At 41.8% G+C, this 16,861-nt stretch overlaps 1 long non-coding RNA gene across 4 annotated transcripts in view; it reads right to left on the bottom strand.

The window, feature by feature from the left end:
* LOC119565619 overlaps nt 1-13,586 on the bottom strand; it is a 129,407-nt gene extending 115,821 nt beyond the window's left edge. For 3 of the 4 annotated variants that reach the window (XR_006288653.1, XR_006288654.1, XR_006288655.1), the window contains exons 1-2: nt 13,214-13,586; nt 12,800-12,886 (exon numbers count right to left, since the gene is read on the bottom strand). This is a non-coding gene — a long non-coding RNA (uncharacterized LOC119565619). The remainder of the gene's footprint in view (nt 1-12,799; nt 12,887-13,213) is intronic. The other variant, XR_006288656.1, reaches the window with a different exon arrangement.
* Nucleotides 13,587-16,861: the final 3,275 nt, after the last annotated feature.

The following is a 16,861-nucleotide window of genomic DNA, read 5'->3' as shown; positions in this document are numbered from 1 at the left end:
CTGAATGATAAAACCATTGTCTAATTTATTGTTTTCTTCTGATTATACACAAATATGATTTTAATTCTTTTTGACTTTCTCCGTGTTTTATTTATACTGTTTCTCCCACTTCCTTCTTTTTTTTTTTTTTTTACCAATTTTGTGCTGTTCCAACTTTCTCTGAGACCTTATCAAGAGCCCCAATCAGCAAAAATATACATGCACACTTAAACTATGGTGTCTTACCTTCAGTTTTGCAAACTCAGCTCAGATATCAGTATAATCATTTTCTAAATCTCTACCATGTCAGGAATTATTTCCCCAAAATATCACTTCCGTTACTCTTTTCAATTTACACAGAAACATTCCCAGAAAGATTAGGATTTAGTTTATTTTATTAAAGGTAAAAAGAATCATTGACTGCACAAAGCAGTTCATTTTTAAGTCAAGTCAACCTCTGCTGTTCAAAACAAGCCCAGGGATATGTGTGGAGGCCTTACAGTTCCTAAGCTATCATCAATAATGGTGATCTATGGTTAGGCTATTTTTTATAGATATATATATATAACGTTGCTGCAGGCGGCATGGTGATGGGAGTTAGACTGCTTCTCAAGCTGTCCAGGTTTCAAGTCTTCTTTTTATAAATGAGACTTGTTTGTAGTTAGGGAGAGTTGGTAGTGGCAGCGCAAAACAATCCTGTCTCCTTTATAAAAGGAGTTTTCTGAAGAGAGTGGATAATGTTTGCAGAGGATGTTTCTATGTAGACAGCCCATCAGAGTCTCTGCAGCAAGCTTTAAACTAACACATCAAAGTGGACTCGCTGCTTTTAACAGTGTCTGGGACACTGGTGATTACAAACCTGCAATAAGATAAAGATTTTTCATATGGGTTATGTTTCATCACATCTACTGTGTAGAGCTTTACGTTTTGAGCCAAATTTCAAAACAAGGTGGGTCCTAAACCTATGTGCACAAACATTAGTGCAATTGTGTTTCTTATGTAGGTTGTGCATTTTACTGATTTGTATGCACAGTTTTTGCATCTGTGTATACAATGGGTCTCTGGATTGTGTGTGCAACTGTAAGCACTATTTCAGTAAATGAGCATGTTAATTTAAGAGCACAGTTGTGTGCAAACTTTTTTATTACAAGTGTACCTCCACTCACTGAAAAAATTTGCCCTCTAAATCTATGTGGTGATAATTATAGTGATCTATATCCTATCACCACTCTTCTTTTAATACTATCTTTGTTAATACTATCTTCAAACACTTCTCGTTCAGGCTGAAATTTTAGATATTTAATCTCAGGGCTTGTCTATGCTGACAGCACTATAGAGATGCAATTGCACTGTTGCAACTGCTCTGCTGTAGTGCTTAGTCAAGACGCTACCTACACTGACTGGAGAGCTTCTCCCATTGGCACAGGTACTCCACCTCAGGTTGAGAGGTAGGTGGTAGCTATGTTGACAGGAGAAGCCCTTCCATTGACATAGAGCTGCCTACACTGGGAGTTAGGTTGGTATAACTGTGTTGTTCAGGGGTGTGGATTTTCCACACACCTGAGTGATGTAGTTATACTGACATAAGTTTGTAGATCAGGGCTCGCTTTCAACTAACTATTGTTTCTACTGTTGTTTCAATGTGTTGTTTTCTACTGTTAAAATAAGCACTTGGGTTTGAAGAAGGTTGTCTATTCACCACTGGTCACGGACTCCTGAAGGGAAAAAACAGGTGCCAAACCCAGCTGGACCTCCTAGGTAAGCATGGTTGATACAGAGGGTACTGCAGCCCAGGGTACAGTCTAAATGTGGGAGAATGGCAGAATTCCACCACAGAGAGCTGAAGACACAAGGCCTGACACCTAAGGCAGTACACTCAGAGAGACCAGAGAGGTACAGAGTTGCAGCTAACCCTGTAATTGTGATGGCAGGCTTATATTTTTATATATAACATTTTATAGTGCATAAGAGAGAGGAAGGTTGGTCTTGTGGTTAAAACATCGGACTGGGAATTAGTAGATGTGGTGTCAGTTCCTACCTCTGCCACAGATTTCTTGTGTGACCTTGGGCCTCAATTTCCTAAACTCTAAGATAAGAATAATCCTTGGGAGGTGAGGAAGTGAGTTGCGAGGATAAATTCATTAATTTTTGTGAGGTGTCCAGACACTGCCATGATGCGAACATGAGAAAAGCCTATCAATAAATAATAATCCAAACCTTCTTAAAAACTGGAAAATTGAACCTGGCATGTCAAAATTTTCCAGGAGATGGCCCCTTTAAATGTTTATGTTGCTTTCTCAGAGCTCCTCAAACTTCCCTACTTTTATTTGAATATCTATGGACCTCACTCCCATCTCCCCAGACTTTGGGACATGCACCATGCCACCACTAGCCTTCTTGCCCGTTCAAAGAAATGCGCAAATACTCATTTGCCAATGCCCAGTGTGGCCAACTCTTGCCATTTTATCAGCAGTCTCATGTTATTTGATTTTTTTCTTAAAGCCTGAACTTCTAGAGTGGGGTTATTATACAGAATTCTCGGCTTTCATTTAAAAAACGCTTCTAGTCTTCATGGTTGCAGAGAAAAACTTAAAAACCAAGAACCTTAATGACTCCAAAATCGGAAGGCAAATAGAAAGAATCTAATTTTTATTTTTTAAAATCTCGTAATTTTTAAGCCAGTTAATGGGGAGCTTGTGAGTTTTGAACATTTGGGGTTGGTAATACTGAACTCCACTGGCTTTCTCTTGGTTCAGACAGGAGCCAGTTCAAAACTGACTTCCTTGTTTTAAAAATTCTCCATGGACTTGCTCCCACCCACCTGATAAACCCTGTCCCTCCCTGCTCAGCAAGCACTAGCTTCCTTTCTGTCCCTTCCCACATTCCTAGGTCTGGTGGTGCAAAAGCTTTCTTCTCCTCACTTTCCTGAATCTCTCTGCCTCATCTGCTCTCCATCTCCTCCTGTGTGTGCACGTAACTTCTCTGAAAATCTCTCTTTTTTCCCTAGTGCTTGCACCTCTTAATTTTTCTCCCCCTCTATTAGTGTTTATTATTTGCTTTTGTAACCCTATTCTTCAACTCTGGAAAGCATTTTGGGACACTTTGTGTGAAGGAAGTTATTTTAAAAGTTCTATTATCTAATTGTTAGGCTGGAATATAGCAAAAAGACAAAATAATAAGAATAGAGAGCACTAAGAAGGAAAAAAAACAGCTATAAAACAGAACATTTTAATGCTTCCAGAAAATGCTGTTGTAATAACTTCTTCCATTGACAAAATGTCATCAGCACAAACTTGCAGTATGGGGAAGTAAAAGGCTGGCAGCTTTACTTTGTTAAAAATACTGGACTTTAAACTCCCAACTGAACACTGCTTTGTTTAACAATTTATGAGGCGCTGGAAAAATGCTCTAGCAAGTTCAAAATTTAGGAAGTTTAAAAACTCTAGCAAGTTTACAATTGTGTGCTGGATACCTCAAACCCCTACCCGTGGAAGCTCAGTGCAGATCCAGGCCCAGAAAGTAGATTGTTGAGGATTGTAGGCAGTGCAGAGAGCATGGAACCTGTAGGGTTTGTTAGTAAACCAATATCTGAACTAGCCAGCAAAAGACTCATTTCTTCTGCACAAATGTTACATTAGCAACCAACCGGTGGCTGGAAGAGGGCTAAGATATTGGAGAGTCAGCAGACAACAAAAGGCCCAATGTAAAAGCGAATAGGTTCTAGTACTTCCAGATTTAAGACTGGCAACCCAAAGCATGATGGAAAACCTTACATTAGTTTCAAAAGCTTTCATGAAAAGGGTTACTGAGGCTGTTACCCTGTATTCAGGAAAACTGAGAATAAATGTATACAGTATAGTTATACGAAAGTGATTTTGTTATGATGATATTGTGGAATTCAGTGTTTATGGTCTTCCACTGACTTGTGCAATAAATGTGATCAGTTTACCTCTTAATTTAACAATTCCATGGATGATGCATGAGCTAGAGTAAAATCCACCTCATTCTCCCCCAGTTGACTCTGCACTACTCACAAAAATAAAATAGCTTATTTTTTCCAATAAAGCAAACAGATATGATACACAGACCAACTGGATGAGCAAGAACGTGCACTTTTTATATAGTTACCATTCTGACTACGACCTCTAAAGGAGATTCACTTTCCAGGAGGAGAAGTCTGCCCCAAAACAGCTTGATAAACCAACTTTTGAGTCCTGAGTAGATGGTTTAGGATTATTTTTAATAATTTGTTGTTGAGGATTTTAATTTGAAGGTTTGTATCCTGTTTTCTTCTTCAAGACATTCTTCTTGCACTAGTATAAATGTATTTTGTGGCCAGTCTCAGGTATCTGATATTTTCTGTTCAATTTGTATTCACCTCTAAGTTACACATTTCTCAACTGAGAGAGTATGTTAGAAAAAAATGGTATCTCTGTGCCCAGTGTAAAAAGCCTGCTGTACAGCTGTGGCATGAAGATATTTATAGCCACACTGCATACATTGACCACATAATCACATCATGTGCTGTTGTGAATGCTGGTTGTTTAGTATTCATTATTGCAGTTAGTGATCCTGAGTTTTACCGGCCTTGTGGTTATTTCAAATGCAAATTTACCACTCCTCCCACTAAACAGACATGGACATTGCTGTATAGATGCTTGTACTTTTGTTTTCATTTCCTCATATATTCAATCAACAATTGGAATCAAAATAAATCAATCCTTAGGCCACACTACTATGGAGCTCACATGATGTGGGGGAGGGATAGCTCAGTGGTTTGAGCACTGATGCCTGCTAAACCCAGGATTGTGAGTTAAATCCTTGAGGGGGCTATTTAGGGATCTGGGACAAAAATTGGGGATTGGTCCTGCTTTGAGCAGGGGGTCGGACTAGATGACCTCCTGAGGTCCCTTCCAACCCTGATATTCTATGATGCCATTTCAAAATCCCTTCCTGTCCCATCACCATCACATCCAGCCATCATACACAGAAAGGGCCAAAAAAGTGTCAACGGCTCTCCTCTTCAAAGCCACAGTCAGCTCTATAATCTTACAGAAGAAGAGGGAGAGTATTAGCCTCTATTTTGTAGGACTAGTTCCCAGGGACATTTTGCAGGGAACTTACATGTGGTTGGGAACAGGATACAGGACACTCAACAGCACCACTAAGGGGATGAACACAACATATGGGCTGTAGTGTGCGCCACCCTCTTGCTCCCCCTACATCAGGGTTTTTCCCAACTTATCTGCATAGGTACAAATCTGCTGGCCAAACCCTTAATCTTTTTCCAACCTATCCCCTTCTCACCCCCACCTGCACCTGTCTGTGGTCTTCTTCCTCTGCCCCTGCACTGCGGAAACTTGCCAGTTTGGGTGCCTTCCACTGCCCTGCCATGACTAGGGGGATGTCTCCATTCCTGTTTAGCACTGAGAACTTCTTAAGCAGAGGTGAGCCTGGACCAAAAGCCCGGATCTTAACACCCTGCACTTAGACGAAATTCCTATGTGGATCAAAACTTCACAGGTCAGGCCCATCTTTACTCTTAAGTATATTAAATATTAAAGTTAGTAACTTTTTAAACATAAAAAATTACAAACTTGGTACGTGACTGTTAATCACAAAGAACTAACAAGGGGCTGTGTTCAGGTCATCTTCACAAACCTATGCACAAGCGCTCCTACTATGCCATGGAGCTGGAATAAGTCCTGCTGGATCTGGACTGTCGGGAGCAAGTCTTCCTGTTGGAGGGAGAGGCCAACTCTTACTACACATGATAAAGGAGCAGCCAATCCATAGCAAAAAGGCATAGATGGCAGTTTGCCCTGTCCAAAGCACAAGAGATGTAACAGACACCAGTGGTGTGAAGAGAGCTAAGTGGGAACTGGAAAAAGATCTGTTGCACATACAGTAAGGTATGGCGCCTGGACACAGTGGGCACTTTGGTCCTGATTTAAGAAAGCACTTAAGAACGTACTTAGGTCCCTCCCTGTTCAGGGCAGCACATAAGCATAGACTCCAATGGGACTTAAGCTGTCCTGAATAGAGATGCTATCCTTAAATCGGTGCCTGAAAGTGTGGGCAAGGCAACGATTTGCCAGGTACACTTGCCCGGCGTTCTCAGGGTACAATGTTCCCATTTGGCTCTGGGAATTTAGCAGCAGCTAACAGATGTGTATGTTCTAAACCATATTGATAGAACCAAGCACAAAGTGGGAGTTGCCCTGCACTATCCTCTGTGTATTTAGTTCCCTAACATCTGCCTGCAGTGGGGATTGCGGTGTGGCCATCCCACAGGCAGAATGGATTGGTTATCTACTGCAATGGTGCCCATGCTCCCACAGGGGCTATGGGAACACAGAAAGCTCTGTGCAGTTCCTCTTATTCCAAGTCACTGGTTGGTGTGACTTTTCTGACCAAGGATCCTTGCTACCCAGAAATAGGGTGTCCGGTGCCTGCATTCTCTGTCTCATCTCATTTTCCTGCCTATAAAGGTAAGAGCACTTCCTTCTATATAGGGTGTGCAGAGATGGCTGTGCATTCCTGTGGTGAAAGTGGATTACGGTTATTTCACTGGTTTCAGAGTAACAGCCGTGTTAGTCTGTATCCGCAAAAAGAAAAGGAGTACTTGTGGCACCTTAGAGACTAACCAATTTATTTAAGCATAAGCTTTCGTGAGCTACAGCTCACTTCATCTGTAGCCCACGAAAGCTTATGCTCAAATAAATTTGATAGTCTCTAAGGTGCCACAAGTCCTCCTTTTCTTTCTGCAGTTATTTCACTGCCTCCCTGGAACAATGTGCATTTGAACAGCCTCAGGGAATGCAAAAGCTCGGCATCTGTGCATCTCTAAACTGAACTGGGCCCAAAGGTCAAAGAAAACAGCCTGTAAATAATTAGCAAAATCCTCTAAACACTGAGAGCATATGTAAAATAAGAAGCATTTATTTCTTTCCCTCTTCCAAAGAAAAAAGATTAATGATAATAAAGAGCCAACAATCATAAAAATTAATCCTTTGGCACAAGATATTTTTAAAAATTAAAACAAAAATGCTACATTGTTTGCTGACCTGTCTCCAGCAGTATTATTGGAACAATCTCTTGCTACTTTCTTCATTGTTAGGTTTACATACTTTGTAATTGTAAACAAACAAGCCAGTTGTATGCTTTTAGATACTCTACATAAAAAAAAATCAACAACAAATCATTAACTGAGTGCAGAGTTAATAGCTTAAGAATATAAAGCCTAAAATATTGCAACAGCAATGATAGAAAGGAAAAGGTTTAAAGAGCATGAAACTATTACAACTAGTTTTGAGAGAGCTCAATGTGAAATCAACCAGAAAATGATCATTCCATGACTATAAATACCGAGCACTAAAACCAAAGCAAAGTCTCTCACATTGTGAAAATCCATAAATAAAAAAAACTTTCCCCAAAAGCATTTTAGGGGAAAGTATTTAATGTGGCTATAAAATAAAGAATTTGTTTTCTTTATATTAAGTGTAGCTTTGATTGAATCTGTAGAATTAAGTACTAATGTTATTGTAAGTAAAACACAAAGAACTGGAATTTGTGTTTGGCAAAAAATCAAGAAATAAGTGAGTCACAAAGTCTAAAGATGTGATATGCCTTTATATGGCTTAGTTAGGGTTACTTTTGATACACTGTAAAATGAAAGTATTCCTTACGCAAAGAAACAAAAATCTTTCCTCTTTAAATACACACAAAGAGAGAGGCCAACACTGCAGTGATCTGTATACATAAATTCTCTTTCCAAGTACAAACAGATTAACATATGTAACACATTTTAGGTTGGGGGTCAACATCTTGGATAGGCACGTCCAACTGATAAGTAAGTTCTCAAGTAACTTGTAGTTTACTGTAAGTATATATCACCTCGTTTTATTTTATGTAACTTTTTAGAATGAATCAGTTCAATAACGATGGCTGTCTTTAAGCAGTGGTGCCAACTTCCCCAGTTCCCAGGGGGTGGTCAACCCCTGCTCCACCCCTGCTCCCCCTCTTCCCATCCCCACCCTGCCTCTTCCCACCCCCGCCCCATTTCACTCCCACCCCCCGCCTCTTCCTGCCCCAGCTGCATCCCCTCCCTCCCCAACACCTCCTGCACACTGCTGAAGAGCTGATTGTGGCGGATGAAAGGTGCTAGGAGGGGGAGGAGCTGATTGGTGGGACCCGCTGGTGGGCAGGAGGGCTGTGGGGTGGGGGGGAGCTGATCCGCAGGGCTGCTGATGAGTGCTGAGAACACACTATTTTTTTCCATGGGTGCTCCAGCTCTGGAGCACCCATGGAGTTGGAGCCTGTGTCTTTCAGACCTGTTGAGAAACTGACAGAACACAACCAGAGAGAGGCAGAACCCCGTGCCAATGTTCACAATTGTATTATAAAAAGAACAGGACTACTTGTGGCACCTTAGAGACTAAGAAATTTATTAGAGCATAAGCTTTCATGGGCTACATCCCACTTCATCGGATGCACAGAATAGAACGTATAGTAAGAAGATATATATAGAGAGAGATATATAGATACACACACAGAGAGAGAGAAGGTGGAAGTTGCCATACAAACTGTAAGAGGCTAATTAATTAAGATGAGCTATTATCAGCAGAAGAAAAAAACCTTTTGTAGTGATAATCAAGGTGACCCATTTAGACAGCTGACAAGAAGGTGTGAGGACATTTAACATGGGGAAATAGATTCAATATGCGTAATGACCCAGCCACTCCCAGTCTCTATTCAAACCCAAGTTAATGGTATTTAGTTTGCATATTAATTCAAGCTCAGCAGTTTCTCGTTGGAGTCTGTTTTTGAAGCTTTTCTGTTGCAAAATTGCCACCCTTAAGTCTTTTACTGAGTGGCCAGAGAGTTTGAAGTGTTCTCCTACCGGTTTTTGAATGTTATGATTCCTGATGTCAGATTTGTGTCCATTTATTCTTTTGCGTAAAGACTGCCCAGTTTGGCCAATGTCCATGGCAGAGGGGCACTGCTGGCACATGATGGCATATATCACATTGGTAGATGTGCAGGTGAACGAGCCCCTGATGGCGTGGCTAGTGTGATTAGGTCCTATGACGGTGTCACTTGAATAAATATGTGGACAGAGTTGGCATCGGGCTTTGTTGCAAGGATAGGTTCCTGGGTTAGTGTTTTCGTTGTGTGGTGTTTGGTTGCTGGAGAGTATTTGCCTCAGGTTGGGGGGCTGTCTGTGAGCCAGGACTGGTTTGTCTCCCAAGATCTGTGAGAGTGAGGGATCATTTTTCAGGATAGGTTGTAGATCGTTGATGATGCGCTGGAGAGGTTTTAGTATTATATATGATGTTTTACTTAAAGTCCGAGCTCCTGAAAACTAGACAAGAATACAAGAATCACAGCTTTCATTTAACAACAATAGTTGCAAAGAAAATCTGGAAAATGTGACCTAAGTGCCCCCTGAAAGTTTCAAAAACCAGAAAGGAAAGAAAAAGAACCACAAATTTACTATTTTTAAAGTCTCATGATATTTAAGCCCATCTCATACTTTTTGGGGGCCTGACTCATGATTTTTTAATCTTTAGGGTTGGCAGTACTGAGACCCATACCAAAAGAGGAAGTAATAGCAACACAATGCTACTACCCAAGGTTCAGATCTTGTGTGGTGGTGACAGGGCCGGCTCCAGGCACCAGCGAAGGAAGCAGGTGCCTGGGGCGGCCAATAGAAAGGGGCAGCACTCCGTCAGTTATTGGGGCAGCACGTCCGGGTCTTCGGCAGCAATTAGGAGGTCCTTAATTCCCTGTCTTCCACTTCGGCGGCAGCTCAATCGGGGCGGGGGGGGAGGGGGTTCTTTCTTCTTTTTTTTCGCTGCTTGGGGCAGCAAAAAAGCGGAGCTGGCCCTGGGTGGTGAGCACACTCTCTTCCCTTTGAAGCTAACAGCAGCGGGGGGTGCTCAGCATCATGTAAATTTGGGCACCAACAATTTACACTGGTAACACTGTACTGACCTTAGCAAAACAGCAGCCCACAAATCCCAGTTTGCTGAGCCTTTGGAATAGATCCAGTTTAATCTCAGTCTGCTAGCTCTCTCCCAAGCCATGATTCTCATGCAGACACAGGGCCATTTGTTCCATAGCAGTGGCAGGATTGGATATAATGGATACATAGAGTTGGATACATAGAGCATATTTGAGACACTGCAGTCCATGTCTCCTTCCCAAGTCTCCCAGCAGCAATCAACAGGATAGATGACAAGATGGACTCCTGAGGCACCGTGCATAAGAGATCCCTATGGGGCAGAAGAGCAACTCCCCAGAACTATTTGCTGGGACCTCCCATGTAAAAGGGGATCAAGTATATTTACAGGTTTCCAATACGTGATCAGGTAATACCAGGACTAGAGCACTAACCAACAGGCTCTAGGTTATTTGGATGATGAAATACCTAACCAGTCTAGGTATGCACACGTATCACAGAGGTACCCACAAGTAATCAAGCAGCTAATTATCTTGATCTCAGAACCAATGCAGCTTCAGCATTTGATAAACCCAATTTGCCACCTGAAAATGATTGGGGATAAAATAAGGACTGAATTGTCTTTTCAGCATTCATGATCAACTGCATTAGCATGAAGAAAGGAAGTAAGGGAAGTAGAGAGAGGACAGCCACGAACCATTAAGAAACTGAGATGAAAGAGGAGCTACAACAGAAAATAGGCATCCTTAGTTTGTGCTGAGGACTCGTACTCAGTCTAATGGAACCATCTTTGAACTCAGTTCAAATAATCGACAAGTTGTGATGGATCAGGAGTGGCATACATAAACAAACATATAACTGTACTGTACCTACTCTGTGTGGTGTCCTGGGGTTCACATTCATTTCTCCTCGCTAGGCATCCAGCAACTACATTTTTGCTTCAAAGGGAACCTTATCTGCAGCTGTTGGCACTAATTAGAATTTGAAATGTAAGTGACAAGGATGTATTGGTAGAAAGCTTGTTGTTAAGACAGTTTTGGTTTGGTGGTGCTACGTGTGGAGCTTTAGGAATCTAGGTGGATTGTTGTGATGTTGTGAAATCAAAAATGATGCCTCAGAAGTCTGTGCGGAGGATTACAGATAATTAAACTATTTTTCTTTTAGGCTTAAGGGATGTGTAACTGACTGTGTTCTCAGTGCAGATAACTGTAAATGATGTAGTGTATTCAATGAACGATTCCTTCCTCGTACAGCTCTGATGCTAAAATAAAATCCTACCAAGCCAGGACATCTCAGTTTTGTTTTTTTAAATAGAACAAGTGGAGGAAGGAAAGTGAATCACTCAGGATTATGAATCTTTCTGCTCCTGGTTACCTGATTAAATCCACCCTTGATTAGTAGCGACCAAACTCACTTTGCCATCTGATTGCTGTTCTGTGGCCTGTATGGAATAAATTGGTTCACTTTCTTCTGGACAGGTTGTAGAGAATAAGGAAGATAACATCTGTACCTCAGTTTACCTGCTTGAGATTATTCTGTCTGACTACATGGAGCTGAATCAAAAAGGGCTGTTAGAAAGAGCAGGAAAACAGGAAACAAAACAATGGTCAGAGATAAAATATCTCTGGGTAAAAAACTTCAAGGGAGCTAAGGGAACAACGGGTCGGCCATTAATTGGAAAGGTGCTCCCTTTCTAGGCACCTGCCAAAGGTTTCACGACTATTTTGCCAAGGCCAGAGACTAGAGATCTAAAGGACCATAAACAGTTAAAAGCACCCCTCAGAAAAAAGAAAGGGGAAAGAGGATGGAGTTGCAAGCAGCTGCCTGAGAGGAGATGCTGACAAAGAGAGACAGAGGGGCAGAGTAGGCAAGAGGGCAGTTGGGTACACACCCTGTGGGATGAGTCTGAGGCAAGACTAAGGCATGCAGACTTTTGCCAGTTCTGTTTAGTAGCACTGTTTGTTTTAACCCTTTTCTCTGCTTGCTATGTACTTGTGGGTGAATAGACAAGGTGTGTGTTTGGAAGGAGCTATTTTGAGTTACTTTAGTCTGGTACTGGTTTACTGGTAACAAGCTCCTGGAGGAAAGTTTCTTGTAGGTACCAAATACAGCTGAGTCTGTCCTGTTAACATGATTGGAGATGGCGGGCTGCCACCCCAGGACCCAGTCTAAGAGTGGTAGAACCACACATGTTCCACCTGGAGAAAGCTGACAGTACCAAACCCTGTCACCTGAAAGGTGCACTTGTAAGGGACTCTACGAGAATATAAGGCCCTGTTCGCCTTGTAACTGACAGTACAGTGAGACTAGAAAGTGTTGTCACTGGATGACCCAGTCTAATGGGAGGTGAACCATGGAGTTCATGGAAAAGCATAGGCAGAGTGTCACTTGGAAAGTGTGTCCAAAGGAGAGACTGGGGGAAGAAATCACAGATGCAGCTCACCCCTGAACTGTCACACTGGTATCCACATTACAAAATCACTAACTAACTAACAGCTCTAGCTTATAGTCAAAGCTAAGGACTGCATGGGTATGAATATTTTTCAATTACTCTCCCCTACCTCTAGCTGTGGGGCACTTCCTCCAGGATAGAGAGGAGGCATGTTGATGGGGCACATGTGGAAGCTTGTCCTGAGGCTGCTCATGATGTTTTGTAGATAAATACAAGACTCATGAAGACTAAATTCCCGTTAAAATTTCCTGCAGCAGAAAGGTCACTTCTGGTATTTGATCTGATTTCATCTTTCAATAAGAGCAACTTTCGTGTCTCTACAATCTGGAGCCTTTCTTCCAGGAGTGCTACTAAGGGTGGTGGTGATGAGGATGATTTTTTTACATATATATCTAGACACCTACCTGTTAGGAACTGAATAGAGACCAAGTGATTTGCATGAGCCAACAAACAGCCATCTGATGTCTGTGGACAAGACTCAAATCAATGCCCTAGAGAAGAAAGGATACTGAACCTCTTATCAGTCTCATGAGCCCTCCAGACCAACAAGAGCTATTTAACACAGGCAACAATAGGATTTATGTTTACAGGGACTGGAATAATTTAGTTGTGCAGCTAAACATCATCAGTTTAGCTGTAGTACTATTAACTAAAATTAACAGAATAATATATGGTTTCATATAGCGCTATTCATGCCAAGTTATTCAAGATGTCCATTGTCAAGAGAAGGTGATAAGATAATAACAATGAATAAATAATTAAACAGATTAGATTAGATTGATCCCATCAAAGCTTGAAAAATTCAATGATCCACTCACCTGTGGCAAGTAGGAAGCTTTTCCGGGTGATGGACTTCAACTTCTGCAGAATTTCATCTTTTATTGAAAAAAGACACCCTGCCCCCCAAACACCCTGGTTGGAAAGACAACTTTCCACATGTGAACTGATAAAGTGCTGGCTTCATTAATGTATAAGTGTGTCTGCTGCTACTCACAAAACAGCTGCTCTGGGCAAAGTCTTGAGAACTCCAAGAATTCTGGGGCAGTTGAAGCAGGGTGAGCTCGAACCTGGGATATTTTCGGAGGGGAAAGGAAAAAAAAGGGGGAAAAACCTATGGGGTAAAGCAAGTAGCAGCTTCCCCCTCAGAGCGCTGGTGTGAGCAGGCCAAACAGGCAGCAGTGGAAATGGCTGGTAGAGTCTGGAGGGAGGCTGCTCAGAACTGGGCAAGAGAGATAAGCCAGTAGCAAGCAAGGCAGCAACTAGCAGCAGAAAAAAAGGATGTAGTAAGGGGGGAGCCAGTGGATAGGAGACCTGGTAGCAGAGACAACACATAACTGTTAATAGTGGGGTGTGGGCACAATTTAAAGTTTCTGGTTGTATGCAGCAGGGTTCAGGGCAGGGCATATAAACCCTGGCAGAAATCAGGGGGGCACCTGACCTCTCGTATCCCTCCTACGCATTGGCCACTGCCTGGCAGTGGCCAGAGTGGCACCAGGAACAAAGCTGAGAGGAAGAAAGTTCAGTTCAGGAGGGAGAGCAAAGACTGATAGTAGGAACAACAGGGGTAGCCACAAAAGGGACAGTCTCTAGAAAGAGGAAAGACAGTGGTAGAAGCAGAAAAGAGGGAAAGTTAAAGGAAGAACAGTACAGTTAAACAAGATGAAAAATAACGAAAGAGTCTCTAAGTAATCTAAGAAACTATTAGAAAAATGTTAGAAAATTGTGAGACGAGTAAAGAAGAATGAAACGTGAAGAAAATAAGCTGCAATTAAAGAAACTGTCATTAAAAAGAGAAGCAGACTTAAGTAATGAGGAAGTGAGCTGTAGCAGAAGAAAGAAAATAGCAAGGATTGTAAAACAAAACATCCGGACAGCATCTTAAGGTACACAAGATGAAGTGACAAGAATAGAGAAACTGCCAGAGACCAAAGGGACTGTAAGCCAGAAAGGAGCAGGGGGCGATAATTGTTCAATATGGAAGCCAACACATTGCATCAAGGAATACGTGAACTCAGAACAATAAACAAAGATTGCACAAGAGGAATCCTCAAGAGACAACTGAACACCCTAAGACCTTTTCCTCCAAACTCTGGGCTTACAGAGGCTGAAAAGTGAGAAACTGAAAAGTGAATATATAGCAGAGGGGTTTATGTTCTAGTACGTTGTATTTTCTAATTCAAAATTCTGTATTTCAGTAAATATAGTTACCTATAAAGTGAGTTTAATTAATATAACAGTAGTTAATATATAGTAGATACCCGTAAAGCTACAGTAATTTACTGTGTATGCCTAAATGGCCATTCCTGCTAAAACAACTAACTATTTACTTGTGATTATTCCCCACTTAATTGATTTCTACTTCACCCCAACTGATTTGAGATAAAACACAATTTTGCCTCTCCTTATTGTTCTGATTCAGAACGCCCCCTCCATCGGGCTCATTACATTAGCCTCCTAGCAAAACGTCCTGTTATACTGTCCTATAGATATAAGTTTTCACAAGTTTCAGTAGGCCAAATTCAGATGTTAGTCTAATTCTAGAGGGAGTCTAAACTGATGTAATTTAAGACTTGTCTACACAAGAAAATTGCACCGGTTTCATCTAAAGAAGTCTTCTGGAAATAAGTTTAAAGTGAAGAAGTGAGTCAGTCAAACTGAAATAAGACTGTCCATTCAGGAGTTTGCACCAGTTTAAAAGTCAGTTCAAGTTAAAAACTGATGCAATTTTCTTACGTAGACAAGGCCTTACATTTTCTTACAGCCCCGCACACTGAGTATCTTACATCAACTAATACTCCCTCTACACACACAGACTAATTTACTGAGGGTAAGATTTTTAAAAATATTTAGGTGCCTATGTGCTTATTGGGGTTTCCAAAAGCACCTCGGCGCCTAACTCCCATCGACGCATTTTTGTAAGTCCCGCGAGGCTCCTATCAGCATCTTCAGGCATCTCAATACATTTAAAAATCTGGCCCTTAGACTCACACCCACTTACTATCATTTAATTTACAAACCTGTTTTCAACCACTTCTGAACTGGGCTGAGTCTAAGAGTATGTCTGCACTGCAATTAGACACCTGCAGCTGACCCATGCCACCGGTCTCAGGCTAACGGGCTGTTTATCTGTGGTGTAGATGTTCAGACTGAGACTGGAGCCCAGGTTCTAGGACCCTGCGAGGTGGGAGGGACCTAGACCTTGGGCTCCAGCATGAGCCCGAACATCTGCACTGCAATTAAACAGCCCCACAAGCCCGAGTCAGCTGGCAGAGGCCAGCTGCGGATGTCTAGTTGCAATGTAAACATACCCCAACAGTTTTCAGAGTAGCAGCCGTGTTAGTCTGTATTCGCAAAAAGAAAAGGAGTACTTGTGGCACCTTAGAGACTAACCAATTTATTTGAGCATAAGCTTTCGTGAGCTAAAGCTCACTTCATCGGATGCATTCAGTGGAAAATACAGTGAGGAGATTTATATACACACAGAACATGAAAAAATGGGTGTTATCATACACACTGTAAGGAGAGTGATCACTTAAGATGAGCTATTACCAGCAGGAGAGCGGGGGTGGGGGGGAGGGGGGTCGCAAAAAGAAAAGGAGTACTTGTGGCTCCTTAGAGACTAACCAATTTATTTGAGCATAAGCTTTCGTGTGAAGGCATCTAAGTCTGAGTTAGCCACATGCCAGCAGCCAAGAAGCCACTGTGATGAATGTGGTATAAATGCCTATCGATTAGCATGGACTGGCAGACAAACAAATAGGAGTTTGCAACTACTAGGGTTTTTAAGAATATGCAAGGTACAGGAGGTCTCCTCAGTTTTAGCTTATACTCTCTAACAGCTTCATTCAGCTACTCAGTATATAAGTTACACCAGCTGGAACTCTTTACACTCACTCACTTTGGGGCGTGTGTGTGTAAGTACACCTAAGGGAGACTAACTTACATAGTGCCTCTGAATTTGTCCCAGTATATTTAACACTACTAGTTAAAAATATCTCAATAGGTAACAGATGCGTAAGTACACCTTGAGATTCCCCAGTGTTCTCCTGACACCCTGCAGAATATTTATCATGATTCAATAGACCCAAAAGCTCAACTTGCATTGGATGAGGAAGGTGGGTCTTATCCCTCTGCAGTTAATCCAGTTCAGAGTGGGAATAGTTATGGCATATCACCTTAACTACAGGCACATAAGCACAGGACAGACAGACGTTTCAACACTCTTGTCTAGGGATCCTGCCCTCAATACACATATTTGATGCTCATACATGGTCTCTTGGCTGCCTCTAGTCCTGCCCATCTGTTGGGATGGCATTACGCCAGCTGACAAGGTAGCATGCCAACTTTGCTAACACAAATGTGCCAAATAAAGATAGAATGTTTTAGATGTACTGACTTCATAATGCTACAAGTCAAGTTTCTTATGAAGAAAGTTCCTACCCATCTCCTCAGCCCCCTCTACTAGA

The sequence above is a fragment of the Chelonia mydas genome, chromosome 2 (genome assembly GCF_015237465.2).
Source record: "Chelonia mydas isolate rCheMyd1 chromosome 2, rCheMyd1.pri.v2, whole genome shotgun sequence".
In the NCBI taxonomy this organism is placed as follows: domain Eukaryota; kingdom Metazoa; phylum Chordata; order Testudines; family Cheloniidae; genus Chelonia; species Chelonia mydas.
Note: the sequence above shows the minus strand (reverse complement) of the source record. Positions and strands in the feature narration are given on the sequence as shown.